Consider the following 11,346-nt stretch of genomic DNA (forward strand, 5'->3'; position numbering starts at 1 on the left):
TGTGATCAAAGTAGCCATGTTACTGACTGAAATTTTTTCTACAGGACTTCAATATACAGACTCCCAAAGAAGTAGGTTCTAATGTCATTAAGGGGATGGACTTGCCAGTAAAAGTGAGACCCAGCAGGTAAAGAGAGAGAACAATCTTCCTTCTTCCATAGACTTTCATCAGAAAGTGTGGCCCAGATTAAATATGGATCTTTCTACTTCAAATGATTTAATTAAGAAATAAGCCCTCGTAGATGTACCCAGATGCTTGGGTTTTAGTTAATTCCAGATATAGACAGGTTGACAACCAAGAATAAGCCATCACAATAGAAAGCCAGTCTCAGTTACTTCTCTATTGCTGTGATAAAGCTTATGACTGAAAGGACTCTAACGATGAAAGCATTTGTTTCATCTTTTAGCTCGTAATCCACTGTTAAGGCATAGGTAGACTGTTAAGGATTAAACAGAATGTTAAAGCCTAGGTAAAATGTTAAGAACTAGGTAACTATTACCTGCCTAGTCTGCCATTTTAAAGAAACTGTCTTGACTTTGCAGACGCCGCTGTCACTTTTCACCACTTGCTACACACATGGTCAACCCCACCATGTTCTTCGACATCACAGCCAATGGCAAGCCCTTGGGCCATGTCTCCTTTGAGCTGTTTGCAGACAAAGTTCCAAAGACAGCAGAAAAATCTGTGCTCTAAGCACTGGGGAGAAAGGATTTGGCTATAAGGGTTACTCCTTTCACAGAATCATTCCAGGATTTATGTGCCAGGATGGTGAGGTCACAGGCCATAATGGCACTGGTGGCAGGTCCATCTACAGAGAGAAATTTGAGGATGAGAGCTTAATCCTGAAGCATACGGGTCCTGGCATCTTGACCATGGCAAATGCTGGACCAAACACAAATGGTTCCCAGTTTTTTATCTGCACTGCCAAGACTGAGTGACAGGATGACAAGCATGTGATCTTTGGGAAGGTGAAAGAAGGCACGACCATTCGACCATTGTGGAAGTCATGGAGCCTCTTGGGTCCAGGAAGGGTAAGACCAGTAAGAAGATCACCATTTCTGACTGTGGACAACTCTAATTTCTTTGACTTGCGGGCATTTTGTCCATCAAATAATTCCTTCTGTAGCTCAGGAGAGCGCCCCCACCCCATCTGTTCACAATACCCTATAATCTCTGCTCTCACTGAAGTTCTTTGGGTTCCATATTTTCCTCATTCCCCTTCAAGTCTATCAGGATTGCAAACCTAAATTTATGATTATGAATAAAAACTAAATAAGAAAAAAAGAAACTGTTTCATATGTTTCTGCTGTTACTAGAAAACTTTCTAAAGCCATATTGATTACAAGTTCTGTTATATGTTCTGCCCTTGAAAAACAGTCATGATAGAAGTCAATAGAACTGCTTTGTATAGTTACCCGCAATAAGCTTGGACCCAAATCAACCACCAAGCGGAAATCCCTGCACCTGTATATAAGTTCTTATGGCATTTGCTTTTATAAGGTACCCCTAGGATGGACCCCCAACATAAGAAATAAATATTATTAAATATTTTAAATATTATTTAAAATAATACCCCCACTTTGAGTAGGGGTTGAGTAAACTTTAAGTTCCCAAGATCTCCCTGGGTATCGATGTCCAACTTGGCAGAAAGAAACATGTACTTGAGTAACTGACATTCGGGTTGGCAAGTTAAGACATGAATGTTGCTAAGATCAAAAACTCAGGTGACAGCAGATGCTGGCGAGGATGTGGAGAAACAGGAACACTCCTCCATTGTTGGTGGGATTGCAGACCGGTACAAACATTCTGGAAATCAGTCTGGAGGTTCCTCAGAAAATTGGACATTGAACTACCTGAGGACCCAGCTATACCTCTCTTTGGCATATACCCAAAAGATCCCCCAACATATAACAAAGACACATGCTCCACTATGTTCATAGAAGCCTTATTTATAATAGCCAGAAGCTGGAAAGAACCCAGATGCCCTTCAACAGAGGAATGGATACAGAAAATGTGGTACATCTACACAATGGAATATTACTCAGCTATCAAAAACAATGACTTTATGAAATTCATAGGCAAATGGTTGGAACTGGAAAATATCATCCTGAGTGAGCTAACCCAATCACAGAAAAACACACATGGTATGCACTCATTGATCAGTGGCTATTAGCCCAAATGCTTGAATTGCCCTAGATGCACAGAACACATGAAACTCAAGACGGATGACCAAAATGCGAATGCTTCACTCCTTCTTTAAAAGGGGAACAAGAATACCCTTGGCAGGGAATAGAAAGGCAAAGATTAAAACAGACACAGAAGGAACACCCATTCAGAGCCTGCCCCACATGTGGTCCATACTTATACAGCCACCAAACTAGATACGATGGGTGAAGTGAAGAAGTGCAGGCTGACCGGAGCCAGATGTAGATCTCTCCTGAGAGACACAGCCAGAATACAGCAAATACAGAGGCGAATGCCAGCAGCAAACCACTGAACTGAGAACAGGACACCCGTTGAAGGAATCAGAGAAAGGACTGAAAGAGCTTGAAGGGGCTTGAGACCCCATATGAACAACAATGCCAAGCAACCAGAGCTTCCAGGGACTAAGCCACTACCCAAAGACTATACATGAACTGACCCTGGGCATAGGTAGCAATGAATAGCCTAGTAAGAGCACCAGTGGAAGGGGAAGACCTTGGTCCTGCCAAGATTGCACCCCCAGTGATTGTTGGGGGGAGGGCGGTAATAGGGGGAGGATGGGGAGGGGAACACCCATATAGAAGGCGAGGGGGAAGGGTTGGGGGATGTTGGCTTGGAAACCGGGAAAGGGAATAACAATTGATATGTAAATAAGAAATACCCAAGTTAATAAAGATGGAGGGAAAAAAAAGACATGAATGTTAAACAAATCCCCTCCTACAGTTGTATATCCCAACAAATGGAAGCAAGGTAAGTCTACAACAAAAATATATTCCTGAGGAAATCCCCCTATTTCTAAATCATGACTGGTGAATAACTTGGCAGATATGTATGTAGATCTCAGGCTTTACAAAACCCTGTAGGACCTTAACTTGGGGTCACAGCTCAGTCCTGAGCCTGAATTATGTCTCTGGATATAGCAATCAGTTATTCTATAAACCATCCCTATTTGACTGAGATTGGTGTTTAAGTGATTTATGTAGTGATCCCCAAACCCCAGCATCCACCAACCAGGAAAATCAGGGCAGGAATGTTGGCCAAGTTTAAGGCCATCCTAGTTGAATTTTCGACTTTAGAAAGGTTGTCCTCAACGTATCTAGTTCTCTTCCCCCTTTCTCTAGGTCAGCCCATGATGACTTCTGCAGGTTAATTGCTTCAGTAAACAACTCTTTATGAAAACAGAGATTATACTAAAAATAACCTTTGCAAAAGCTGTTTTCTATTTCCAACTTAAGTCTGGCCTGGATTTTTGCAACTCCCCATCACACATTTGGCATCAAACTGAGAGTAGTCTCCCAAGACTGCTAATCTTTCTTAAAGAGAAGATCCCCAAGTTTAATCATCTACAGCTGACTACTGGAAAATTTTTCTCCAAAGGATATTATGTACAGGAAGCTTTAGACTCTGCTGGCATCTCAACTTAAAATTCTTAATAAATGTCTCACTTCCTCCGTGTCTGTATCAGTCCCCTGTCAGTCAGTGCAACTGGAGAGCAGGAGTGAAAGATTTCTGACAACTGCTCTAACAAAAACATAATGAAATTCTTCTGATGAATTCTATTTTAACAGGTCATGACATCAGATTGGCAGGTCTAGCAATTCACTTGATTGCTTGAGCTTTGCAGGGGAAAATGAATCTGAGAAAACCAGCTGATCAAAAAGTACAGCAAAGGTTGAACAAATTGGAGAAATGATCGGCCTAATGAGCCGCAAAATTATTTATTTGCTTGTAAAAAAAGAAATTAGCCATAGCTCACCATACATCACCCATACCTGTTGGAGCTGACGGAACACAACTGCTCAAAGGAAAGCAGGGTGGAGGTACTCTGGTGTGCAGCCCCTGGGTAGGGATACTAGACTTTTAGTGATTTAAAACCCAGCAGAGACATAGTGAGAGCCAAAATAATTAGGAAACCATTAATGAATTACTCCAACATCTTGTCTGATAGGGCTCCCAGTTTGTTAAAATGATTGCTACACAAATAGAATGAAAGCCATGACTTTGGTGTTGTTTTTTAATTTGGCTTCTATTTACTTTTCATAATCATTAGAATATACTGAAGCTTCTTTTGTTCTTTAATCCTTCTGCTTTCAAAAATATCTACCCTTCTTTTGCCTAAAATAAACTATGTGCACAGTGGGCATTAAATGTCTGTGTATTTCTCTTAGATAGATCTTTTTATTGTTGTTGTGCGTATGTGTGGTGGAAGTCCTGTGTATGTGTCTGTATTGCAGCATACATGTGGAGGGAGGTCATTGGATAACTGTGCGGATTTGCTTCAACCCTTTTATCTTTATGGTTAAAGATGTGGTTTCCAGGACTAAACTCAGGTCACCAAGCTTTCAATATCTACTGAGAAATCCTGTCATCCTCCCTCTGGAATAATTTTAATATCACAGTACTTTTCTAGACATGTTGCTTTCTCATACAATGAGAGCTAAGGTTGAGTCTTGCATTTTATGCATTTCTGAATATAACACTAACATTCTATGCATAGATAACTCAAATTCCAATCTTTAGACTCTAACCAACAATATATAAGAGATTAGTTTTCTCTATTTTACCATAAGCATTTGGTATTAACATTTTTCAATCTAGAATTAGTCCATGAATCATTGTTGTGGTCAAAAGTAATTTTGAAAGCTGACATCTAGGGCTATCAAAGAATTTTCTGATTAGCTCAAGCTGGGAAAACTATACAATCTGGTCCAAGGAAGGGATATTTCTACTGTGAGCCTGATTGACATCATATTTCTGTGACTGAACCATCTAAAAGATTCTGGCTTTGCTGTACAAGCAAGACTTTAACTTTTTATTCTGTGTAAATATGTTACTGGAGAAATCAAATATGAACCTTTCATCTAATAAATGTAACTAGATCAAAATGTTTACAATATCCAGGTGTCAAACCTTTTGACTTTGAGACATGACACCATGATCTAGAAATGTGTTTGTCTACACTCATAACTGTACTAGGACACATGCAGCTCACAGACCACAGCTTAAATATACTTAGGTCTATGAAATTATTTTCTTATTTTCTTATTAATGTTTTGTTCTACAGCTAAGTTTTAAAATGGCAATATGGATTGCCAAAACAGAACTTGCTGAAAATAATGCGATCTCATTCAAATCTTGATATTAAAATTCATCTCTAATACATTAGAAAAACATTGTCATTTTTTAAAGAATATAAATACATGTATACTAGCATCCTCGGTCTCATAGCCTTCTCAAGCCTCACATAGGATATCACCACTGGCATTTAGGAGTGTGATGAAGTTGTACCACCCAGCATCATTACATCCTAAACAAGAAAGGAAAGATTCCAGGAGAAATAATCAGGAGTACAGTGGTTAGAGATAAACATGGGGCATGAGTGGAAAACTAGGGGCTTCAGAGAAGAACTGATAAACTCCAAAGTTTCCCTATGATTCACACTATTGTCAGAATGGCATTGAACAGGATCTTCACTTTTTAATTGTGTGTGTGTGTGTGTGTGTGTGTGTGTGTGTGTGTGTGTGTGTGTGTTTATGGGAACCACATACATACATGGTGTCCAAAGAGGATAGACAAGGGTGTTCGGCCTCCAGACTCTAACTATTGGTGGTTGTGAACACGAGGTGCTAGTAACTAAACTTTGGTGCTCTGCAAGAGCAGCAGGTGTTCTTAATCCCTGAGAATCTCTCCAGACCCCTCAAACAGGATCTTTTAGATAATATTAAAGTCTCAACAGAAATAGAAGCAAAATTAAAATTAGAGTTCATTTATATTTTAATATAAATTATTAAAAGACAGTTTTGATATATGGGCCAAGGTACTTAGATACATGTGCTTGTGCCGGGACAATGACTCAGCAGATAATCAACTTGCTACGAAAGCTGAAGTTTGATACCCAGGGCTCACAAGATGTAAGGGAAGAACTGACTTCCACAACTTGTTCTCTAACCCATACATATACCATGGCACACATATGCATGTGCATAAATTAGATAGATAGATAGATAGATAGATAGATAGATAGATAGATAGATAGATAGATAGATAGATAGATAGGTAGGTAGGTAGGTAGGTAGGTAGATAGATAGATAGATAGATAGATAGATAGATAGATAGATAGATAGATAGATAGATAGATAGATAGATAGATAGATGAAAGAAAGAGAAAAAGAGAGATCACATATTCTAAGGCACTTGAATGGAAACCACCATATAAGTGTTCATTCTAGGTTGTATATAGAAAGAAGCTTTAGTGATTTTACTGAATCCTGTTCTTCATGCCTCGGTGACACTGTGACACTGCTTACATTATTTTTCTCTCTGTGCTTAAGTTGAAAGTTTGATGATAAGGAAGACTTCTCTGTAGACATCCAAAATCCAAATATTTCACATTTTTCATTGACAGTGAACTTGGGAGATAGCATCTCTAAACATCATTTGTCCACAGTGTCTTGGGCTTTTGTGAAACTCAGAGGAGAGTGTGTGGGATTTTAGTTTGTTTGAATTTCTAGGACATGTGCAGAGACTCAGTGTCACTAGGTGCTCAAATGCACTGAAGAGAAAACTCTTGCTTTCTATTTCTACATCATTTGTCTCTCTGGAGTAGTGGGTTTCTCTATTGGTATAAAAGTTTTCCACTATCAGAGAAAGAACTGGATGAGCTTGAAGGGGCTCGAGACCCCATATGTACAACAATGCCAAGCAACCAGAGCTTCCAGGGACTAAGCCACTACCTAAAGACTATACATGGACTGACCCTGGACTCTGACCTCATAGGTAGCAATGAATATCCTAGTAAGAGCACCAGTGGAAGGGGAAGCCCTGGGTCCTGCTAAGACTGAACCCCCAGTGAACTAGACTGTTGGGGGGAGGGCGGCAATGGGGGGAGGGTTGGGAGGGGAACACCCATAAGGAAGGGGAGGGGGGAGGGGGATGTTTGCCCGGAAACCGGGAAAGGGAATAACGCTCGAAATGTATATAAGAAATACTCAAGTTAATAAAAAATAAATAAATAAAATAAAATAAAATAACATCAGCTTATAAAAAAAAAGTTTTCCACTTAGCTACTCGAATCCAAAGTGACATTTTAGCCTCTAAAGTCAAAATATTGGAGGATAAATAATGGAAATTTCTATCAAAGGATAATATCCTGAAGCAATCAGAATTACAATGTAATTTTTCATTCTACCTAGATGAGATCTTAAGAATAAAATTAAGAGAGTCTTAAAACTCTCATGATGATGACTTTATCAGAAAATAAAGATGGCACTGTGGTGATATTTAAGACATTATCATAGAAGACTACTTCATTACAAATATATATGTCCCTGTGGGCATTGTTCTTTTAGCTGTTCTGGGCAATTGCTCAGCCAGCCTAATAAATCTAAACTGCTTTCTAATTTGTGTGTAAAGATGAAGTTATTGGAAACTTATCATGAATGCTAAAGAAGAACTCTGTGCACTAGGGGAAATGCACCTGTGCATTGCTATTCTCTGGCTGACTCTCTAACTGCCACCATTAATATTTTTTGTGTTTCTCACAGCTGTCAGAACGTGCTGGCTTCTGCTTTATTCTCAGCGCCTAAGCCCATCTTTGCTGCTGCATGGTTTGCATGTTAATGCTCAACCAAGGCATATTATTCACTCTGATTTTGATTTTTATCAAAGGCAGGACATGGATTTTAAATGCTACAACAGTTCATACAAATTAAAAGAGCTCTTTAACAGCCAGTCTTGAGTTTCTTAAAGAATATGGGATAAATAAGAAATGGGCTTCACAATTAAGCTGAGAATAAGAGCAGAGAAATACTTTTAATGTTTATCATGTTTATTTTGGGTTTTAAATCCAATTTGGTACTATTTTCAAATATCAGAAATCAGAGGATGATAACCTTATAGAAAGTCAGCCTAAAGACTTTAAGTCAAATGTTACTCTAGGGAATCATTTAGCAAGCATGCAAATGAAGAACTGTGAATTGCATGAAGAATTTAACAGTCTGCCTCAAAATGACAGTACAACTTAAAGGCAGTCACGACGTACAGTCACACAATACAACCTGACACCAAGCAGAAGGAAAATCTAAAGCACTTAAAAACTAAAAATACATAAACATAGGAGGCTTTTTGTTGTGATTTGAAACAAGGTTTCACTATGTAGCTCAAGTTGGACCCAAACTTGCAACCGTCCTGTGTGAGCCTCTGGAGTACTAGAGTTATAAACATACAGAGTTATACCATGCCTACTGAAAATATAATTACCATTTTCTATGTAGTCCCGTCACAATACCAAGCTTTCTTCCCTATACATATGTTTTTCAGCAGAAACAATAATATCATGTCTTCTAGGGACTTTTTTTATTATTTTTGAAGACAAAAACAGATTCATAAACATGTAATTGCCTGGTATACAATTCACCCATATGAACTGTATAACCCACTGATCTTTCTCTGCCATTCACAAATTGTGCCACTATCAGCAGAATTAACTTCCAGGCATTAATTCATTTTAATCACATGAAAGAGAAAAGCTGAAACCATGCATTGATAGCTCCCCCTATTTTCACCCAGTAGCATTTGAGATTCTAAGTCCAACCAGAAGGTAAAATTTTCCTTGCGCAAAATGTTCATCTATGTGCCAGTATTCACTCCCCCTTCTAATCTAGTCAACTTGTATTTCTTAAAGCTCACTTTTTCATAAGGGTTCAAGGGTGCATTTTCTAACAACAGTTTTATTATTCTTGTGAGCACTTACCCTGTATTGTAACTGGGGATACATGCCTTGTCCTCACGCCCCTGTGAAAGCTATAAATATTAATGCACCAGAAGAGCTGTAATTGACCAGCATGCCACATTTCAAAATACTACACTGTTGCTTCTGTTCCTACCAACCTTATCCTGCCAGCACCATTCAACTTCCAAGCCCAGACAGGTCCACACAGCCTGTGCTCCAGACAAGGCCTCTAAGTGTAGCTCTCATGCCTCATCAAAGAAGCTTAATTCTTCAGGAAATGGAGACCATTTATAGAAAGCCATACTTGATCAAAATAACTGACAATGGGGTGCCTGGTCCCTCGCCTCAGTTAATACATCTACAACACAACCCCTATACTTAGGGCTCATGGAACATCAAGGAAGAGGGTACAAAATGGTTGTAAGGGCCAGAGAACCAGGACATCTGCCATGTGATTGTCTTCTATACATGACAGGGAGCTATACCCATAAAATCTCACCCATATGGCTACCTAACCAAGACCAGAGCAATTTTAACACCAGTTGACATAACAGTGTGGATGAGGAAAGTCTCATGGGCCACATCCCTAGTTAAAGAGCCACAGGCATTGACATGTAAATAAAAAATGTCCAATAAAAAAAAAGAGCTACAGGCAATTAATTACTGTTGAGAAGAGAGTTAGTCTTCTCCAGAGAGGAACATTGTAATTGCTTCCACTTAATGAATTCAGTAGGTTGTATTTACACACATATACACTACACACACACCACACCACACCACACCACACACACACACCACACCAGATACCACACGCCACACACATATCACAAACACACACACATACACACACACACACACACACACACACACACACACACAGGGGTGAGGGGGCAGTCATACTTTTGAGAGAAAATTGGAAGCAAGGAGGAGCTGGAGAGAGAAGACAGAGTGGAAAAAGGTTAGAAATACAGTACACATATATAATATTTTTTTAGAAATTCAATAAATACACAGTATTCTGGTGCAATCATTTTCTACTTTGTGTAAAATATTGATGATTTCAGTATTTATAGAATGTGCAAAGCCGTGACTCCACATCAAATACTCTTTGGCAGATATAACTTTACTAAAAGTGAATATTTAGGCTAGTAATTATTTACCATTATTAGTCACTTGCTCCTCTGGGGGTCCTGCAGTATGCTCACAGGCCATCTAGGGAATGCACACTCTACAATTTCCAAGTGCATAGATCTTGGCAGTCTTAGATCACAACTTAGAGGAAGCTCAAGCCTGAAGGAATACAGAACACACCTGCTGCTCTAATCATCTAGAAGAGACTCCGTGAACAAGAGAAGGGGACATGTCAGGCAAGCGACTTTGAAAAATGTTCTTCAACAATGCCAACCAACCAGAGCTTCCAGGGACTAAACCACTACCGAAAGACTATACATGGACTGACCCAGGGCTCCAATTGCATATGTAACAGAGAACAGCCTTGTTGGGGCACCAGTGGAAGGGGAAGCCCTTGGTCCTGCCAAGGTTGAACCCCCAGTGCAGGGAAATATTGGGGGCAGTAGAGGGGGATGTATGGGGGGAATACCCGTATGGGAGAGGGGAGGGAATGGGGGCTTATGGACAGGAAACCAGGAAAGGGAATAACACTTGAAATGTAAGTAAAGAAATATATCTAATAAAAAATGAAAAAAACAAAAAAGAAAGAAAAATGTTCTTAATGATATTCACAGTGATTTTATAAATACAGTCTGATAAATAATTTACTAATAGATAACTTGATAAGAGTTTATGAGTTTTCTTCAAAATAGAGGAAAAAGTTACCACTAAGCTCAGTTGGTCCTCCAAATGTGTGGTTCAATGTCCATAGATTCAACCAACCTCAGACTGAAAATATTTTACTTTAAATTCCAGAAAAGTACATTTTGAATTCGTTGAGTGCTAATAGTGAATCATGTAAACTGATTCTCAAACATTCTATTAGGAATTATAAGTTCTAGGGATTGTTGGAAGCACAAAGGAAACGGGCTTCAGCTCTCAACAAAGTCTAGACCGTTGATTTAGGGCACCTGATCGTTTTGTTAGCCAGGGCACCCTGAATCCAACTTTCCAACTCTCCTTGGATATAAACAATTATTTTATTAACTAGACTTTTTTTATAAAGACAAATAGGGTGAATTCGGTTTGAAAAGATACATTTTTTGATTTTTTGCACTTTACGCTAATGGAAAAATTTGTAAGCCAAGGTGCATATATTTGTGTGTGCATGTGTTTGTGTGTGTGTGTGTGTGTGTGTGTGTGTGTGTGTGTAGAAGAGGGTCTAGTGTACTTGGGAAGAGAAAGCAGATTGATGAAAGTGGGAAGAAAATCAGATAAGGTAATGAGGATGGATGTGATTGGG

The 11,346-nt window shown here is 39.1% G+C and overlaps 1 pseudogene; it reads left to right on the top strand.

Annotated features, from left to right (window-relative positions):
• The first annotated feature begins 577 nt into the window (after positions 1-577).
• Ppia-ps6 (peptidylprolyl isomerase A, pseudogene 6) lies at positions 578-1,079 on the top strand (annotated as a pseudogene).
• The last annotated feature ends 10,267 nt before the right edge of the window (positions 1,080-11,346 follow it).

This window comes from Rattus norvegicus, chromosome 6, assembly GCF_036323735.1.
Source record: "Rattus norvegicus strain BN/NHsdMcwi chromosome 6, GRCr8, whole genome shotgun sequence".
Classification (NCBI taxonomy): Eukaryota; Metazoa; Chordata; class Mammalia; order Rodentia; family Muridae; genus Rattus; species Rattus norvegicus.